At 41.5% G+C, this 18180-nt stretch overlaps 1 protein-coding gene and 3 long non-coding RNA genes across 4 annotated transcripts in view; 2 read left to right on the top strand and 2 right to left on the bottom strand.

The window, feature by feature from the left end:
• Positions 1-1126: 1126 nt before the first annotated feature.
• On the bottom strand, positions 1127-7262 carry LOC307025863. The gene is made up of 4 exons (XR_013804293.1): positions 6941-7262; positions 3697-3788; positions 3488-3553; positions 1127-1195 (listed from the first exon to the last, which is right to left on the bottom strand). It is a non-coding gene; the product is annotated as an uncharacterized lncRNA (long non-coding RNA).
• Positions 7263-7269: 7 nt separating this feature from the next.
• On the top strand, positions 7270-11207 carry LOC307025862. Its single transcript, XR_013804292.1, has 3 exons — positions 7270-7281; positions 7375-7582; positions 10895-11207. It is a non-coding gene; the product is annotated as an uncharacterized lncRNA (long non-coding RNA).
• A 64-nt stretch (positions 11208-11271) lies between these two features.
• LOC307025865 lies at positions 11272-13896 on the bottom strand. Its single transcript, XR_013804295.1, has 2 exons — positions 13562-13896; positions 11272-11852 (listed from the first exon to the last, which is right to left on the bottom strand). It is a non-coding gene; the product is annotated as an uncharacterized lncRNA (long non-coding RNA).
• A 2835-nt stretch (positions 13897-16731) lies between these two features.
• Positions 16732-18180, top strand: part of amacr (alpha-methylacyl-CoA racemase) — a 40886-nt gene continuing 39437 nt past the window's right edge. The window contains exon 1 of the mRNA XM_079659214.1: positions 16732-16995. The gene's annotated coding sequence lies outside the window, so the exon portion shown is untranslated. The remainder of the gene's footprint in view (positions 16996-18180) is intronic.

Here is an 18180-nt window from a genome sequence, read left to right as displayed (position 1 = left end):
AATTTGAGTGCGTTACTCCTGCAGGTCGAGGTGCTGCAGCATAAAAGGAGAGGTGCTGCAGCCTACTGGTGCGGCTGACTGAAGCAAATCGTTTTTACACCTTGCTGGTTGGGAGTGTCACAGCTTGGTTCTTGTGCCTTTAAAATTGAAGTATCAGTTTATGTGACAAATAGTTTGCAAAGTGGACAGGTAACCGAGAAAAGGTTTTGAGTCTCAGAGACCAAGGTCCTGTACACTTCGCATACATTCACAGCACAACGTCAGGTCTGCGATGTGGACAGTACACCTCAAATACATCACTACACAACCTGTGGTATTTGAAAATAAGGGAATGACATGTTTATAACATGCTGCAAATCACAACAAATATGCAGGGTTATGAGTCTGTTTCTAAGGCCATTTTATTTTTGGAACAGAGAAAACACCGTAAATAACAATAATAATAACAAACAACTGTTCGTCAGACTTCAACTCAGAAAAAAAAGTTTTCTCACACTCTTAAAACCACTATGGGTTTTCTCTTGTGTGAATACGGTGATGTTTTTTGAGAGCACCTGATGTAGTGAACGTTTTCCCACACTCTTCACACCAGTACGGTTTTTCTCCCGTGTGAATACGGTGATGTGATTTGAGATCACTTGATGTAGTGAACGTTTTCCCACACTCTTCACACCAGTGCGGTTTTTCTCCCGTGTGAATACGGTGATGTTTTTTGAGAGCACCTGATGTAGTGAATGTTTTCCCACACTCTTCACACCAGTACGGTTTTTCTCCCGTGTGAATACGGTGATGTGATTTGAGATCACTTGATGTAGTGAACGTTTTCCCACACTCTTCACACCAGTGCGGTTTTTCTCCCGTGTGAATACGGTGATGTATTTTGAGAGCATCTGATGTAGCGAAAGTTGTCCTACACTCTTCACAGCTGTACGGTTTTTCTCCAGTGTGAACACGGTGATGTATTTTGAGAGCATCTGCTGTAGCGAAAGTTTTCCCACACTCTTCACAGCTGTACGGTTTTTCTCCAGTGTGAACACGAAGATGTATTTTGAGATGACCTGATCTAGTGAAAGTTTTCCCACACTCTTCACAGCTGTACGGTTTTTCTCCAGTGTGAATACGGTGATGTATTTTGAGAGCATCTGATCTGGTGAAAGTTGTCCCACACTCTTCACAGCTGTACGGTTTTTCTTCCCTGTGAATAAGCAGGTGGCGCTTTAAATTTCCTGATGTGGTAAAGGATTTGTCACATTGCTGACAGCTGTGACGTCTCTCTTTTCCTTTCGCTTTCTAGAACAGACGGACAGAGAAAGTCAATATAAAATGCATAAATACACAAGTTAACACAATAAAAACTCACTTAATATGAACCTTGAGTTAACAAAATACTATTTATCAACTGTTTGTGTTTATTATATTTGTATCCATTGTTGTTAATATGGAAAATAAAACTCTAGTTTCATAACCACTGTCTTTTAACTGATTTAAATGCGGAAACTGGGGTTATTCATCAGGATTTCGTAGGACTTGACTTGCTTGACTCTCACCCCAGTAACTTGAGACTTGCACATGTATGACTTACTCCCACCCCTGGTATACAGGAGACAGCGGGAGACGGCATCCTGTCACTGCGAGTCTCAGTATGCTCTGTTCGTCTTGTTTTTTGTTTTTGTTTTTTTGGTCTAATTATTGTCTAAACTTTGTCGTGTCTGTATGAAACGTCATTTTGAGAGACCATGCTTTTGATCCTCTGGATTACATTTGCCTTCTGCAGACCATGTCTGGCCATTCAACTTTCCAAGAGACACCTGAGTGACAGCACGAACAGGTATGGCGAGGAGCCCCGGCTTCTACAGCCGCGAGGCTATGCTAGAGCTACAATGCGATCGGCCTCCTACGAATACATCAAGCCATCTGTGCTCTTCGATATTGGATGACATCCCTCGGGAGCCGCTGAGAAACACCAGGAAAAAGAGACGAGGAAGGAGGGGAGGCGTTCAGAATCGCCTACGGCGGAGATTCAGCCGGCCACCACTTCCATCCATCATTCTCACAAACCTGCGCTTATTGAGCAACAACGAGGACACACTAAGGACATACACAAGGTACTGTCATGAATTTCTTGAGGCCTCTTTATTATGTTTCACAGAAAATTGGCTACAATCTACAATTCCTGAATCTCTCTTTGAAGTACCCGGATTCACCCTTGTTCGAGCAGACAGTGATGCGAACTCGGGAAAACCAGACGAGGCAGTATTTGTGTGTATATTAATGACCTGTGGTGCCGATCAGTCAAATGTAAAACCTGCAATCCCAACGTGGAAATTCTCTGCATGACGTTAAGAGCCTTTTATCTGCCTAGAGAATTCAGGTGTTTTACTGTTTGTTGTTTACGTGCCTCCCAGCGGCAGAGGACACTGTGTTCACGAGCTGCAACTCAGCCATCCCGATGCACCGGCAATAGTGCTCTGGGACATGAAGCAATGTCGCCTGGAGACTGTGTTACCTGGGTTCCAGCAGTATGTTAGGGATCACAGCAGGAAAGACAATATCCTGGACAAATGCTTCGTAAATGATAAAGGAGTGTGTCTAAATACAGACCACCTGAACTCTGATCACAATGTTGTGAATATGACACCAGTGTATAAGACCAAACTGAAGGGAAGTCAACCAGAAAAGAAAGTAATAAGGACATGGACAAATGAAAGTAGGGAACAGTTGAAAGCCTGTTTTGATTGGACAGATTGGGACATATTTCAGGAATGTTCACTAGATGAAATAACTACTGTTACCAAAGACTATATTAACTTCTGTGTTTCCACTAAAGAAATACAAATCTATCCAAGTAATACATCATGTGACTAAGGACATTAACAAAAAGTTATAAAAACCAGGAAAATAGTTTTTCAAAAACAAAGACTATGGAAATAACTGAAAGTCAAATTGAGGGAATCAAAACTGGCACACAGAGAGCTTTTGGGAAATGCTTTTAAAGCCAAAGACCCCAAAAAAGTGTGGGACACCATGAGAACCATGACAGGAATGACCTCTTCAGCTAAACCTATTGTGATGGACAAGACATACTTGATCCATACCAATTTGCCTATAAGCAAGGGGGTGGTACTGTTGCTACTCTGGTTCATATCATTACTAAACATTTAGATAAATATTACACCTATGCAAGAGCCCTCTTCCTAGACTTCTCAGCCGCATTCAACACAATACAAGCAGACATCTTGGTGTCAACAATGGGATCTCATGAATCTTTGTGGGAAAAGTACTGCGGTGTGAATTTTGAATTGAGCCGTCCCTTATAGATACTATCTCTTTACGTATTAGTGATGGGAATTCCGGCTCTTTTTAGAGAGTCGGATCATTTGGCTCGGCTCACTAAGAAGAGCCGGCTCTTTCGGCTCCCAAAACGGCTCTTCATGTTACCACAGTTTACCAGAGCCTTAGTTTCGCCGCTGATGAAGTGCACACTGACCTGAGCTCCAGGGGTCTCCTTGTTCTCCTCCATGCTGCTCTCAGGGCTCCTTCTCTGGCTGGGTCTCTGAAATAATCAACACAACTACAGCTGACACAAAACAAGACAACCGACAGACACAACAAAAATAATCTTCATAGCAAAGGTGAGAAGTACTATTTAGAGGTACTTTTACACCACACACGCGAGAGAGAGAGAGAGAAACACACCTGGGGCTGCGTTCATAAAGCTTCTTTTAATCTCCTCTCATGGAACACGGGGTCCTGATGAAGACCACCACAGAGCTGCTTCAGGTGGAAAACTGTCAGGAGTGAAGAGCAGGAATTCAAAGAGTTTATTCAATGATATGTTCTATTTCTAGATGCTTATATTTAGTGTTTTATCACATCATGTGCAGTGCCTTGTCTCATCTATGCTGCTGTGACGTAAACATGTTCCAAATTGATCCATTTAGTCAATGTGATGCTAAGCAGAGGAGAAAATGATAGAAAGGTCAGATAGTTATTAACGTTACATGGAAATGACTTTAACCATTACGATAAAAAGCTATTATTATTAAATTATTATTAATATAATACAAATATTTAGATATAATTCATCATAATCAGTGTAGCAACTTACATTCTAATTTACAGCTCACAGTTTGTTCACTTTTATTTCATTAACATGACTATTGACATAGAAAATGACATTAATGGTTGTTTGAACCACGGTTATAACGCTATCTGTGTCATTAACTCACTAAGTTAACACAGAAAGCAAACATTAGCTAGTGAGACTGTTTAATGTACTCCATGTAATGACGCTGGCTTCCGATTCAGAGCTTCCGATTCGGCAGTTAAGGGGAAAGTTAAGGGACATTTAATTTACAGCGCTGAGTTTACAATCCTCCGTGTGTGTACCTCTTAAATCGCTGCATAGCCGATTTATTTTGACTAGATTATCCCAGAGAGTCTAAACATTCTTTCTAACACAGTTTGAGATTTGTGAAACCTTAATTGTATTTGTGAAAATACAAAAACGGAAGATTTCAGTGCTTTTTTCGCATTGTCTTGTCTTCCCCTGCTCCATGTCTGTTCGTCGTCGTTTCTCGTCAAACAGCAGCGTGCGTTGATGCTTCACCATTAAGCTGCAAACTCTGGGGAAGACCCGGGACGCCAATGCGGAAGTGCCTCAAACTGCATTTCATCTAGTGGCCAGTAGGAGCAGTCTGCAGAAGGGAGCAATTTCCATAGACCCCAATGTTAAAATGCCCAACTTTAGAGCAGAATTAAACATGTTTACATCGTGGTTCAAAAAAACATATTCTCTGTATAGTTAGATCCCCCCTTCATGAATATGGATTGGGGGGGTGAATTTTTTCTCAAGTCATCTGTTTAATTAATATTAAGCCTTAAAGCTTTTGCATAAATTAGGGCGTGGTCACTTTGATGGACATGTACATGCCTCACTGTCAGATAACAGCAATTTGTCCACTCTGCTAGGCTACAACCATAGAGGCTACAACATTAGTTAGTTGTAGTTACTGTACTTCACCCTTTAGCTTTAGCCCAATTATCCCAGTGGTGGCCGCCGGAGCCGGAGCTAGCCCCCTGCGGCTCCGTTAGGTCCGGGGCTGGGCGGTGGAGTCCGTCTTTAATTAACGTGTGAATGACAAGCATTAAGCATAACAAAACATAGCTAATTCTCTTGCAGATTTTCTCATTTGATTATGAATGTAACGTTTATATAGGGGAACTACACTGTTAGCAGTAACTTGGTATGCACGTATTTCATGTTAGCTTAGCTTCTTAGCCTGAGCTAGCTCTGTTTACTTCCAGTTCGGAGGCAGCAGGTCGCTCCTCGGCTCTTCCTTTTTGCCCTTATTTGGAGCCGGCGGGATTAGACTCTTGACGTCGCTGTCGAGCCGTTAGTGGCCGACTCCGCCTTCTAAGAGCTTCTCGGCAACTCTGCAGAATCCTATGGGTGACGTCACGGACACTAGGTCCATTTATATATACATTCTATGTTCACCATTCACTTTGAATGGGGTGACGTCACTTTTCGCCGAACTGCATTGTGGGAAGCGTTGCTGGCGTGGCTCGCTGCAAAAGTTGAGCAATGTTCAACTTTTGACGCCTCGGCAGAAGCGTCAGCCAATCGAATCATATGCCAGTACAAGCTCTAGCCAATCAAACCGATGCTTGTGTGTCAGGTGCGGGAGATTCATGTGATTGGTTGTTGGTCGAGTTTCAGACACGCCCGCCGGTGAGCGTCAACGCACGCCGCTGTGTGGACGGGCCGTCTTTGCTCTAGTAGTCCGTGCTACCTGTCACCCTCCATGTTTGTTCCTCAGGTTTTTTGTCCGGATCCTTCCTCGTACTCCCCGGTTTTCGTATGTTAAGTTGTTCCTTGTTTTCTTTTGTCATTCAGCTTTGGGAAATAAAGCTTGCTTTTTGTTACCTGACCTCTTACTGCATTTGGGTCCTATTTTTCCTCAACCCTTTTGGCTAACTGTTGTTCTGCTTTATGATTGTAATGCATGACTGTGCCAACATGTGTCTCCTCCTCCCTGCACTTGTTTGTAGGCTGTACCTGCTTTTCAGGAGACCAGGCCTCGCAATTATGTTCTTTCTGCCAGTGCATCAGCGGTAAGAGTCCAATACAAACTGCAGGGTCGGTCACCCAGCAAGAGCTCGGTTAACATGCTAACAGGCACAGAGCCTTAGAACACCACATACTCCAAAAGACAGATGATGTAGCTCACATCAGGGCACAGAGCTGCTGCAGCCTCACCTGACCCAGCAGTCAAAAAAGTCAAAAAGCACTGAAATCTCCCTTTTTGTGTTTTCACAGATAGAATTAAGGTTTCACAAATCTGAAACTGTGTTACAAAGAATGTTTAGACTCTCTGGGATAATGTCCAAATAAATCGGCTATGCAGCGATTGAAGAGGTACACACACGGAGGATTGTTCGCTCAGCGCTGTAAATTAAATGTCCCTTAACTTTCCCCTTAACTGCCGAATCAGAAGCCAACTTCAGCGTCGTCTCCAACTATACTGTATTTTCTGTATATTCTTTAGCTTTGTGTCCTGTGTGTAAACTTGCTGCTAATGCTTCATTTTTATTACATCTTATAAATATGTTTAACTGTAATGCCTGAAAACACTTCTGCTGTGACACAATCATTTCCCAGTTTAAGATAAATCATTATTTAAATAAAGTATATCTATTTATCTAATGAGCTAAAGTTAAACCGTCGCTTAGCGTTAGCTGCTAACTGAAGAACCCCATTTATTTCAATGGGAAAAATGCTACGTCACGGTGAATGGCGATGCTAATAACCATGTATTTAAAACAATATCTATGGTAAAGACCACCAACACAACAACTCAACCCGTCTTAAAAACAACTAGTGTAATAAATAACTAACATAAAGTCAGATGAGCATTACAAATCAACTGTTACTCACCCAGAGCCGAACTGGAATTATTATTAGCGGCACACAGTTTCTTTGTGAGTGTTACGTGCCGCAGTGGGTGCTTGTGTGTGTGTGCTTTTGTGTGTGTGTTTCTCTCTCTCTCCCTGATTGTCTCCAGGTGCAGCCTCTCCCCCAGGTGAAGCCTCTCCCTCAGGTGCTCCCAATCCCCAATCAGGGGCTCCTTAAAGGACCTGAGGAAGGCTGCAGTAGCCTCTCTCTTTCTCCTCTGGCCGCATGTGTTCAGCCTGTGTTACGTTACGTGCTGTAGTGTCGTGTCTCTGTGTGAGATCTAGTTTAACCTTTGTAGGCTACTGATTGTTAGATGTGCTCCGGTAGGTATTTGTGTATTGTCTAAACGTTAGTCACTATCTTTTGGAAGAAAGTTGACCTTATTTACTTAAGTTTGTTTTGCAATTTCATCACAGAGAGGACCTGAAGCAGCTCTGTGGTGGTCTTCATCAGGACCCAGTGTTCCATGAGAGGAGAATCTGGGGAAACTTCTCACCGTTTCCAGCTTAAAAGAAGCTTTATGAACGAAGTCCCGTGTGTGTATGTGTGTGTTTTCAGAGACCCAGCCGGAGAAGGAGCCCTGGGAGCAGCATGGAGGAGAACAAGGAGACCCCTGGAGCTCAGGTCAGTGTGCACTTCATCACAATATTCCTAATTCTCGCTTGCATGCCCTGCATAGCTCTAAGAAATACTTAAGTTGTTGGTCAAGACACTTTACATCTGTAAAAAAGTAGAAAAGATTGGAATCTTTAATGACCACACAGCCAGGCTGGTGGAATTCGTGTTCGGTGCAGATTATTACAGCTTGTTCCATACAATCAACAGACAATAAAAAGTACAACGCACAGGGCAAATACATACATCATGATATATATACATAAAGTTCAAGGTGTGATTGATTGTGATTGTTCATTGGCTTTATTTAGAGTCCATTTAGTGTCGTGTTGCGAAGGGGAAGAAGCTGTTTTTGTTGGAAAGTGACCTAGCGCCTCCCTGAGGGCAGAAGTAGAACTGGATTAGGAGATGTTTCCTCACTCTGTATTTCTTGAGCTGCCGCAGAAAGAAGAGCCTTTGGTTGGCTTTTTTGTAGATGTGGTCTGTGTTGGTCTTCCATTTGAGCAGTGGTGTAGTGGGTGTTGGACGCGGGGGTACGCCGCACCCCCACTTATTTGAAGCATGCTTTCTTTTTTTTAATAGTCTAATAAATCTAAAATCATTGCCAGTGTTATCAGTTGCAAGTGTGTGTTTGTTGTAATAATGACGAAAACATAATAGGCAGATTTCACAGTAATTATAATAAAAACGTAGCTCAAGCATTTATGCAACTTGATTTGAAGCGTGTGTGTGTGAGGGGCAGAACCGTGTGTAGGGTGACCAAGTGTCCCGGCGTCCGCAATATGCGGGACAGCACACACAGCATTTTTATTATTTGTCCCGCGTCCCACACTGAGACTATGTCCCGCATTTGAGTGATAGTCGCGCAGAAAGGCCGGATCGGTTCGCTGACAGCCTGCACCGCAGTTTATTATTATATTGTCTAAACGGCATCATGTAAGTTGCGCTGACATGTTGATGGTGTTGAAAGCGGAGCTGAAGTCCAGGAACAAGATGCGGGCGTAGGTGTTGGGGGGGGGATTGCAGGTGTTTTAGGGTGTGATGGATTGCCAGGTTGACAGCGTCATCCACGGATCTGTTGGTTCTGTACGCAAATTGATATGGGTCCATGAGGAGGGAGGTGCTGGTTTTTAGGTGCCTGAGAATGATGCGCTCAAATGATTTAATCGCCACAGATGTGAGGGCTATGGGTCTGTAGTCATTGAGGCAGGATATTCTATTAGACTTGGGTGCAGGGATGATAGTGGATTCCTTAAAACAGTGAGGAACTGAACACTGGCAGAGGGAGGAGTTGAAGATGTTGGTGAAAACAGGGGCCAGTTCTGCAGCACAGTGATGGAGTGCCGCAGGGCTGATGTTGTCTGGGCCTGCCGCCTTGTTTCTCTCCTCTTCGATGAGGAATGGATGGGGGGGGGGGGGGTAGTGGAGAAGCTGGAGAATGATCAAACCTGCTGTAGAAGGCGTTCAGTTTGTCCGGAAGCTGATGGTCATTTTCAGGTGTGGGGGGGGGGGTTTGTAGTTGGTGAGGACCTGAAGTTTTTTCAAAACTGTCCTAGTGTTTGGAATTTCCTGTTCTATTTTTGAAGCATAATTGAATTTGGCTTTTCTTATTCCAGATCTAAGTTTGTATTTTGCAGCCATATAGTCCTCTTTATAGTTTTTGTCCTTAATTGTTGAATTTCTTTGGTGAACCAGGGCTTATTGTTGTGTTGTTTTACTGAACATTACATTCAGTTATAACTGCCAAAACAAATATTATTTACACTATTATGGCACCTATTACTGCCATCGGGCAGTTGTTAATGTTGAGCCCTGGATATGAACCAGAGTAGCAACAGTACCACCCCCTTGCTTATAGGCAAATTGGTATGGATCAAGTATGTCTTGTCCGTCACGTTAATGTATTCGTAGAAGGCCGATCGCATTGTAGCTCTAGCATAGCCTCGCGGCTGTAGCAGCATAGAAGCCGGGGCTCCTCGCCATACCTGTTCGTGCTGTCACTCAGGTGTTTTGGAAAGTTGAATGGGCAGACATGGTCTGCAGAAGGTAAATGTAATCCACAGGATCAAAAGCATGGTCTCTCAAAAGGACGTTTCATACAGACACAACAAAGTTTAGACAATAATTAGACCAAAAAAGCTAAAAAACAAGACGAACAGAGCATACTGAGACTCGCAGTGACAGGATGCCGTCTCCCTCTGTCTCCTGTATACCAGGGGTGGGAGTAAGTCATACATGTGCAAGTCTCAAGTTACTGGGGTGAGAGTCAAGCAAGTCAAGTCCTACGAAATCCTGATGAATAACTCCAGTTTCAGCATTTAAATCAGTTAAAAGACAGTGGTTATGAAACTAGAGTTTTATTTTCCACATTAAGAACAATGGAGAGTGGGGCTCTAAAATACGATTAATTGAGCAGCCCTATTTCAATCGCAATTACGATTTCTGCCTTGCAACGATTATGAAAACAACTTAATCGAAATAAAATTATTTCTTTTTAAATAAAACATTTGTATTGGTTTTTCAATTGAATTATACTTAAAGTTCAGGGTAATCAACTGTTAAACATACTAGACCTTTTTTCTTTCAATAAATTGATGTTTTCAAAGTAAATGGATAATCGTTTTTAATAGTTGTGATATCAATTATTGACCCAAATAATCAAGATTATGATTTTTGCCATAATCGAGCAGCCCTACTCTGAAATAATAAAACAGGTAATGGGGGGGAATAATTGGGGAGTTCAGTGCGTTTGGTTAGCAGCCTGCGGTCGCTCTGTTCTAATGAAGGTAAACACAGTGAAGTGAACGGTAAAAGGCACAGCTCTTTGCAGCTGGTGCTGCTCTTCTCAGATTCTGCTGAGTTACACGTTACTGCCTCCTGGTGCTGCAGAGATTTCATGAAGTGAAGGAGGTTTTCTTTCTACAAAACAGCTGTGGGCAGCAGATACTGTGAGAGTCACAGACATGAATACATAGATCAAGGCAGACTGGTTCACAGACTCTCCTGTTTTGCCGATCCGGTGCTTGAACAAATAACTCTACACCCCTACACAAGTCAAGTCGAGTCTTTTATCAATGTTATTCAAGCAAGTCTCAAGTTAAAAAATATGTGACTCAAGTCATTTGACTCGAGTCCCCACCTCTGGTATATACTGTGATTAGAATGTTGCTGTATTACTGGATCAAATATAATAAACACAAACAGTCGATAAGTAGTATTTTGTTAACTCAAGGTTTATATTAAGTGAGTTTTTATTGTGTTAACTTGTGTATTTATGCTTTTTAGATTGACTTTCTCTCTTTCTCTGTCCGTCTGTTCTAGAAACCGAAAGGAAAAGAGAGACGTCACAGCTGTCAGCAATGTGACAAATCCTTTACAACATTTGGAAATGTAAAGCGCCACCTGAATATTCACACTGGAGAAAAACCTTACAGCTGTGAAGAGTGTGGGAAAACTTTCCCTACATCAAGTCATCTCAAAATACATCACTGTATTCACACGGGAGAAAAACCATAGTGGTTTTCAGGGTGTGGGAAAACTTTTTTTTCTGAGTTGAAGTCTGAATAACAATTTGTTATTATTATTATTTACAGTGTTTTCTCTGTTCCAATAATAAAATGGCCTTAGAAACAGACTCGTAACCCTGCATATTTGTTGTGCAGCATGTTATAAACGTCATTCCATTATTTTCAAAGGCCACAGGTTGTGCAGTGGTGTACTTGAGGTACTGTCCACATCGCAGACCTGAAGTCGTGCAGTCAATGTATGCGAAGTGTACAGGACCTTGGTCTCTGAGACTCAAAAAAGCCTTTCTCGCCTACCTGTCCACTTTGCATACCTGAGATCCTGCAGTCATGTATCTGAAGTGTACTCTTCAGATACATGACTGCAGGATCTGGGGTATTTGAAACACACAAGGTCATATCTCCTCAATGCACTGGGACTGGAAGCTCACACTTGAACCGTGTAGTGACCACGATATCCCTTTCTTTTGTGTCCTTTGTTTGTGATTCACTCGTGGGGCTGACCGAGGAATAGAAGCTTGTAGTTTGAGAGGAAAAATATAGAAATATCCAGATGCGAGTGAAAAGTAAGTTTATTCCAAAAAAGGCAAAAATAAACGTTTTAAACAAACTATTTGTCATATAAACTGATACTTCAATGTTAAAGGCACAAGAACCAAGCTGTGACACTCCCAACCAGCAAGGAGAACGGTTTGCTTCAGTCAGCCGCACCAGTAGGCTGCAGCACCTCTCCTTTTATGCTGCAGCACCTCGACCTGCAGGAGTAACGCACTCAAATTAAATAATAAATAATATAAACCACAGAATCTCAGGCTATGTACTCTAAAAAATCTAAAAATCTAAGGAAATGGCTCCTACATAACCGGCCTCTAATTGTATTTTGGAGTACCACAAAAACAATTATCAAATATACATTTTTTAAAAAAGGAGCCTATACAGTTCAGGATTTCTATTCATTTCATGAATCCAGTCATTTACCTATTATTATATGAGTTGTGGTGTTACTCATCCTGTCTACATATCATCATGCCATCAGCGGAAGAAGACTCTTTGCCAGGGTGTCCGCGGGGTCTTAAAAAGTAATATAAGTTGATCAATCTATTTAGCGAAAATGAAGGCTATTAAAAAGTATTAAACGGCATTTTCCAAGGTATTACATTTTGTAGCTTGTTTTCAATAAGTATATAAATTGTCCAAAGAGGTTGTATTCTACAGTGTGCCTGAATGTAATCATTGCGTAGGTGTGTAGTGTGATTCTGTGTACTTTATTTATGGCATCCCGTTGGATTTGACGTCATCTGAACAGGACATTGCACGCTCACTGCTTGATAGCGCGCGAAGCTCTGTTTACGCCGGTTGTTAAACAACATTGTTATGGGGAAATGCAAGTTTGTGTCCAAATGGTTGGAAGATAAGGAGGAAGGACAATCAATACTGTATATAGTCAATGTGAGGTAAAGTGTGTCGCCAAGGTAACCGGTTCAAACTCCAAGTGGCGACGAGGTCTTAAAATGTATGGAAGGGGTCTTAAAGGTCTTACATCTGACTTCAGGATTCCTGCATATACCCTGTTTGCTGCCGTCACTCTTCACATTCTAACAGAAGACAGATCTTGGTAATTGGCCTCTCCACTTGTGTTTTTCAATGCACACACATGTGTTCCGTTTCATATAGCCTACATGTAAATAAAATCCAAATACAGAAAAAAGTTTTAAATGTGTATTTTTGATCCACACATTTGTTTTCCGTTTAAAACGTCTGTACCTGCAACCACAAACCGCTTTCTGTGCACGGATCGCTGTGCATTCGTGTGTGGGTTTTTTGATACAAGCCTTTATATTATTAAGGTACAGCGCCACTTTCTGGACCATTGATGAATGCTTGTGTACACACAAACGGCAGGCAAAACCGTTTTAAATGTGTGTTTCCTGTATGGCGAATACAGCTGCTTTATTTATGTCTGTATGAAGTTGTTGTGAGTGTGGAGGGAGCAGCTACAGGTTAGCGTAGCCTAATCGATCAGTGCATTACGAAGCCAGTGCTAGACAGTGAACTGTCAACGGGGGGAGCCCCGCCGGTCATTATCGGTCGATATTCACTCTTAATAGTTTGATCGGTGCTCTCTATAAAAGCCGACCAGGAGAGCTGGATCTGATCGATATGGACATAAACGCGAGTGAAGTGTAATCGGACACGAGAGAGATCAGATCAGCTGCGGAGTCTTCGGAGCGTCCACACATCAGCGTGCATTGATGCTTGGCGGTGGGCGTGTGTCTGAAGCTTGGGGAGTCAACGCGAGCAACGCGACCAACAACCAATAACATAAATCTCCCGCCCCCGACATACAAAGCAAAATGCTAGCATTCCATGCTAGCTATATATACTGTATATGCCTGCTAGCTGTCCATTCAATGTTTAAACGAGGTACACTGGATATAAACTCCCCAGACAGGCGAAAACCTACCAGTTTCACCCACTATCTCTGCCACCTCCCTCCATGCCTGGCTTCTCCGGTTTGTATCCCGGTAGATGAACAGAGACTGATCATACAGCACCGGGTGATTCACTACTCGCAGCATACACACGGTTTGATTGGCTAGCAGTTGTACTGTCAGATTTTCATAAACGGGATTGACGCTCCCCACAATGCAGTTCGGCAAAGCGTGACGTCACCCCTTTCAAAGTGAATGGGCAGAAGCATTGAAGCTTCAACGCAAGAAACGTTTTCTTGCGGAATTTTATTTACATGTAGGCCTATATGAAACGGAACACATTTGTGTGTGCATTGAAAAACACAAGTGTGGATCCGGAAATACAAGTATGAATCCTTCTGTGTGCATGTCGAGACGGTTCTGAGCCCATAGAAATTGGATATTTAAAATGTGCTATATTTAGTATGATAAATACGCCTCCTCGCTCACAACCGCTCCCGAGACCACATCGCTCCCGTCCTCCAGACATACTTGCCAACCCTCCCGATTTCACTGCCCTCTGCCGGTTTCCTCCCGGGGTCATATTTCTCCCGCATTTCTCCCGATTTCTAACTAAATCAGATTTACTCAGGACTGTTTCCACTCGGACTTTAATACAGCTACACCATTGTTTGGTTTCCATGGTAGCGCGTCTCTTTAGTAGCGCACGCAACTGAAAGTCTGAGAGGGTGAGGAAGATCGTCACACAAAACAGAACAAAAATCGACAACTACTCTACCCTCTCTGCTCACTCCGAGTCCTTACCATATGCTCCATCAAGGACGGTGCTACAGGCCGCAAGGCAGTGCACTTAGAACTACAATAAGCATGTTAATGTTAATCTAACAGCTCCGGCGATCCACTAGCAGCTGGAACTCACTCCCCCAACCCATCAGAGACTGCACTGACCTCACCACCTTCAAAACACATACACAATCTCACCTCTTCAATCTGGCTTTTAATGTTTGTTTTTGTATTATTTTACTTAAACTATCAGATGTGAGAATTCTTTCTTAATGATTTATTTCTTCTTCTTCTTCTTCTCTTTTTAATTCTTCTTCTCTTTTTAATGGCGGATCGCAAACAGCTTTTGGTTGCATACCACCACCTACTGTACACGAGTGTGTATCATCATGTCATCCCTCTAATAAACCAGCATATCAAAAAACATAAAACTAAGAAACCATAAAATAAATAAAACAAAACGGAAAACAAATCATCCATGGTCTTATTCTAACCTAGTGTTAGATTATTTTCCCTATCCCAGTTTCCCTCAAAAAGGTGAACAGTGCCTTTCTGGTAGCTCCTTCTCCTTCTGCAGAATACCAGCTTCACTCCCTGGTCGTTTCTCAATCGCGAGTACACATGCTGCCGAGCAACTATTTCAAGTATACTTCATAGAGTGACGCAGAATGCTGGGCATTTAACATTTAAACAGTCCTTCGGCGCCACTCGATTACGTCTACTTGAAATAGTTGCTCTGCAGCAGTTTTACTTGCGATTGAGAAACGGCCCCTCTCTGCCTCTAAAACTTTATCCCTTAATTTCCCTCTTTTACCTCTTTAGGTGTCACAATGCAATAAAATATGTTCCACATTTTTCCTAACTCCACAGTTCTGTCACTGTCACTTTTCCCCATGACATACAAAGCAGTGTGATCCAGTCTGAGTCTAGCTATCATGATTTCCTCCCTTCTGTTTCTTTCTTTATGAATATTAATTGTGATTGTCTTTTTAACTTTATGATACTCTTTACCTTTCTGGTCTTTCTCCCACCTTTTCTGCCAGATCTCCATCCCTTTCTTCTTAATTCCTGCTTTTCCTTCTCCTTCTCCAAGTTGAACTGGTAGTGTGATTTCCTTTTGTAGTGAACTTTTTGCTAATCTGTCAGCACACTCGTTCCTTTTCACCCCCTCATGAGCAGGCACCAGCAGAACTGCAGATCTACCGCATCTGTGAAGTCTTAACAGGCTGTGATTGATTTCTATGAGGATGTCTTCTCTGGCAGTTGTTGTTGGCTGTATGCTTTTTAATATGGACAATGAATCTGTGCATATCACCACCCTATCTGGTCTGACCTCTTCAACCCAATGCAATCCTATTATTACAGCCAGCATTTCTGCTATACTGATTGTTGATCAGACGCTCTTTTTGAAATCAACATTTTAAAGTCTGGGATGTATATACCAACTCCAACACAATCTTCCTTGTTCTTCCTCGTGCCTTCTGTCCCCAGAGTCAGAACTAAACATGGTAAAGCAGCGTTCAGTTATTATGCTCCAAACATCTGGAACAAACTCCCAGAAACCTGCAGGTCCGCTGCAACTCTGACTACTTTTAAATCCAGGCTGAAGACTTTTCTTTTTGTCGCTGCTTTTAATTGAACTATTCATATCTTAGACTGCACTGTAACTTTTATCCATGTATTTCTTCTTTTAATGTTTATTTTATTAACTTGTATTTTTAATGACTGATTTTAAATGCCATTTTCTTAATGTCTTTCATTTTTTGTAACGCACTTTGAATTGCCTTGTGTTGAAAAGTGCTATATAAATAAACTGCCTTGCCTTAGAACCATCTGTGTACATTTTGAGGTAATTGTAGTACTTTTCGTTCAGAGACATACTTGATTTAATACCCACTTCATTTATTTGCCACTTTTGTTTCCTTTCTACGATACTCAAATCTATGTTAGCTTCTGGGAAAAGCCATGGAGGAACACTGCTAAATGGGCTTGCTTTGGCAAACGTGATGGTCTCCACTCCACATGCCCTCGTTCTCTCCTTACTCGTCCAGCCAAACCCACGCCCCTGGAACTTTGCATATTCCCAGCAATCCTGTAGTATTCTGTTTGTGATATGTTCCTCTACACTTCCTTGTAGCCTGACCCTGACAGAGCAAGTTTCTCTCTTCTGAGCTCCAGAGGTGTCTCTCCTGCTTCTATCAGAACTGCATTGATAGGGGATGACTTTATCGCTCCAATACACAGCTGCAATGCTTTATATTGTAGTCTATCCATTTTTATGTAGTTTCTAACAATAATTCACTTGTTGCTTGTTAAAAAAAACTACATTTCCCAGATTTCTTGCGACCGTCGGACTGCGGTAAACGGAAGCAGCTTGTAAACATTGGTCGGTTGTTTGTAATAACCAGCGTACACCGAGGAGAGCCAGCCGGGTGGAGACAACAGTATATATAAAAACGGGGTACACTGTGGTGTCTGACGGTTTACCTGTTTAACAAAAAACTGTTTAAAGTGCTATTTAAGTAATAATATCCGAATTATTTGCCTTTTTATTAATGTGTTTTTGACTGTTTCACGGTTTATTCGGTTACGCCTTTGGATATATCAAACACTTATAACGGCTAACTTAAGCTAACTCTAGCATCCTTCAGCAGAGTGACCTGTGACCGACTCTGGAGCAAAGGTACGCAGAACTGTTTTTAGAAATAACTTTTTAATATACGTTTGTTCACTGATATCAATTAAAACAAACTGCAGCTACTTCAGGTTTGTTGTTATGACCTCCATAGCGGGACTGGACATGAAGCAGGTTAGCCTAGTAGCTTTCACAGGTGTAAAGTAACTAAATAGATTTGCTCAACCACAAGTACAATTTAGAGGTACTTGTACTTTACTTGAGTATTTCCATGTTATTCTACTCTACTTCAATTCTAAAATAAATGGTTTACTTTTCCTCCACTACATGTATTTAATACCTTTTTAGTTACTTTACAGATGTGGATGAATGATGTGAAATCTAATCAAGTGTTAAATCAGACTTTAGTTCCAACTGGAGTAAATCCACAAGCTACCCTGCAGTATACAAAGTCATTCAAACTAACTGCACCTTACCAGCTTTGAGAACACTTTCATGATCAATCTTTATAAAACATATCATATATATTATTCTGAAATGGACTGATCTGCACAATGACTACTTTTACTGTCGCTACTTTCACTATATTTTGATGAGAATACTTTTCTACTTTCACTACACTCTGGTACTTCTACTTTTACTCAAGTACAAGATCTGAGTACTTCTACTTCTACTCAAGTACAAGATCTGAGTACTTCTACTCGTACTAAGTACAAGATCTGAGTACTTCTACTTTTACTCAAGTACAAGATCTGAGTACTTCTGAGTAACTGGTATTTTTGTGTTAAATGTTTTACTTAAGAATTACTTGGTTGTAGGACTTCATCAATACATAACTTTGTACTTTGATAAGTAGATAACAGTGTCAAAGTCTAAATGTCATTTGTACACCATTCACACAATTCAGTTACTATTTGTCTGGCTGATATATTTTAAAAGTTGACTCACTTTTAGCCTTTTTCACTCTTTTTCAGTCTGAATTAAGTCATTGTTAGCAATATTTTTATAGGTAGAAAATAAATGTTTAAATACCAACTTATTGTTGACAAAAACATGTTGTTTTACATGCACGACTATCAAAATTCTGCATCTAAAATGCAGAATTTAATGTTGGGAAATTTGAAAATCCAACCATAATTTTGTTATTTTTTTCCAGTTTTGGGCTATAATAATTAGTTAAATGTTCTCAATATAAAGAAAAGAGAGTGCCCCGCAAACCCAACTGCAGGTTTT

Source organism: Notothenia rossii (assembly GCF_949606895.1).
Source record: "Notothenia rossii genome assembly, chromosome: 11".
NCBI lineage: Eukaryota > Metazoa > Chordata > Actinopteri > Perciformes > Nototheniidae > Notothenia > Notothenia rossii.
Note: the sequence above shows the minus strand (reverse complement) of the source record. Positions and strands in the feature narration are given on the sequence as shown.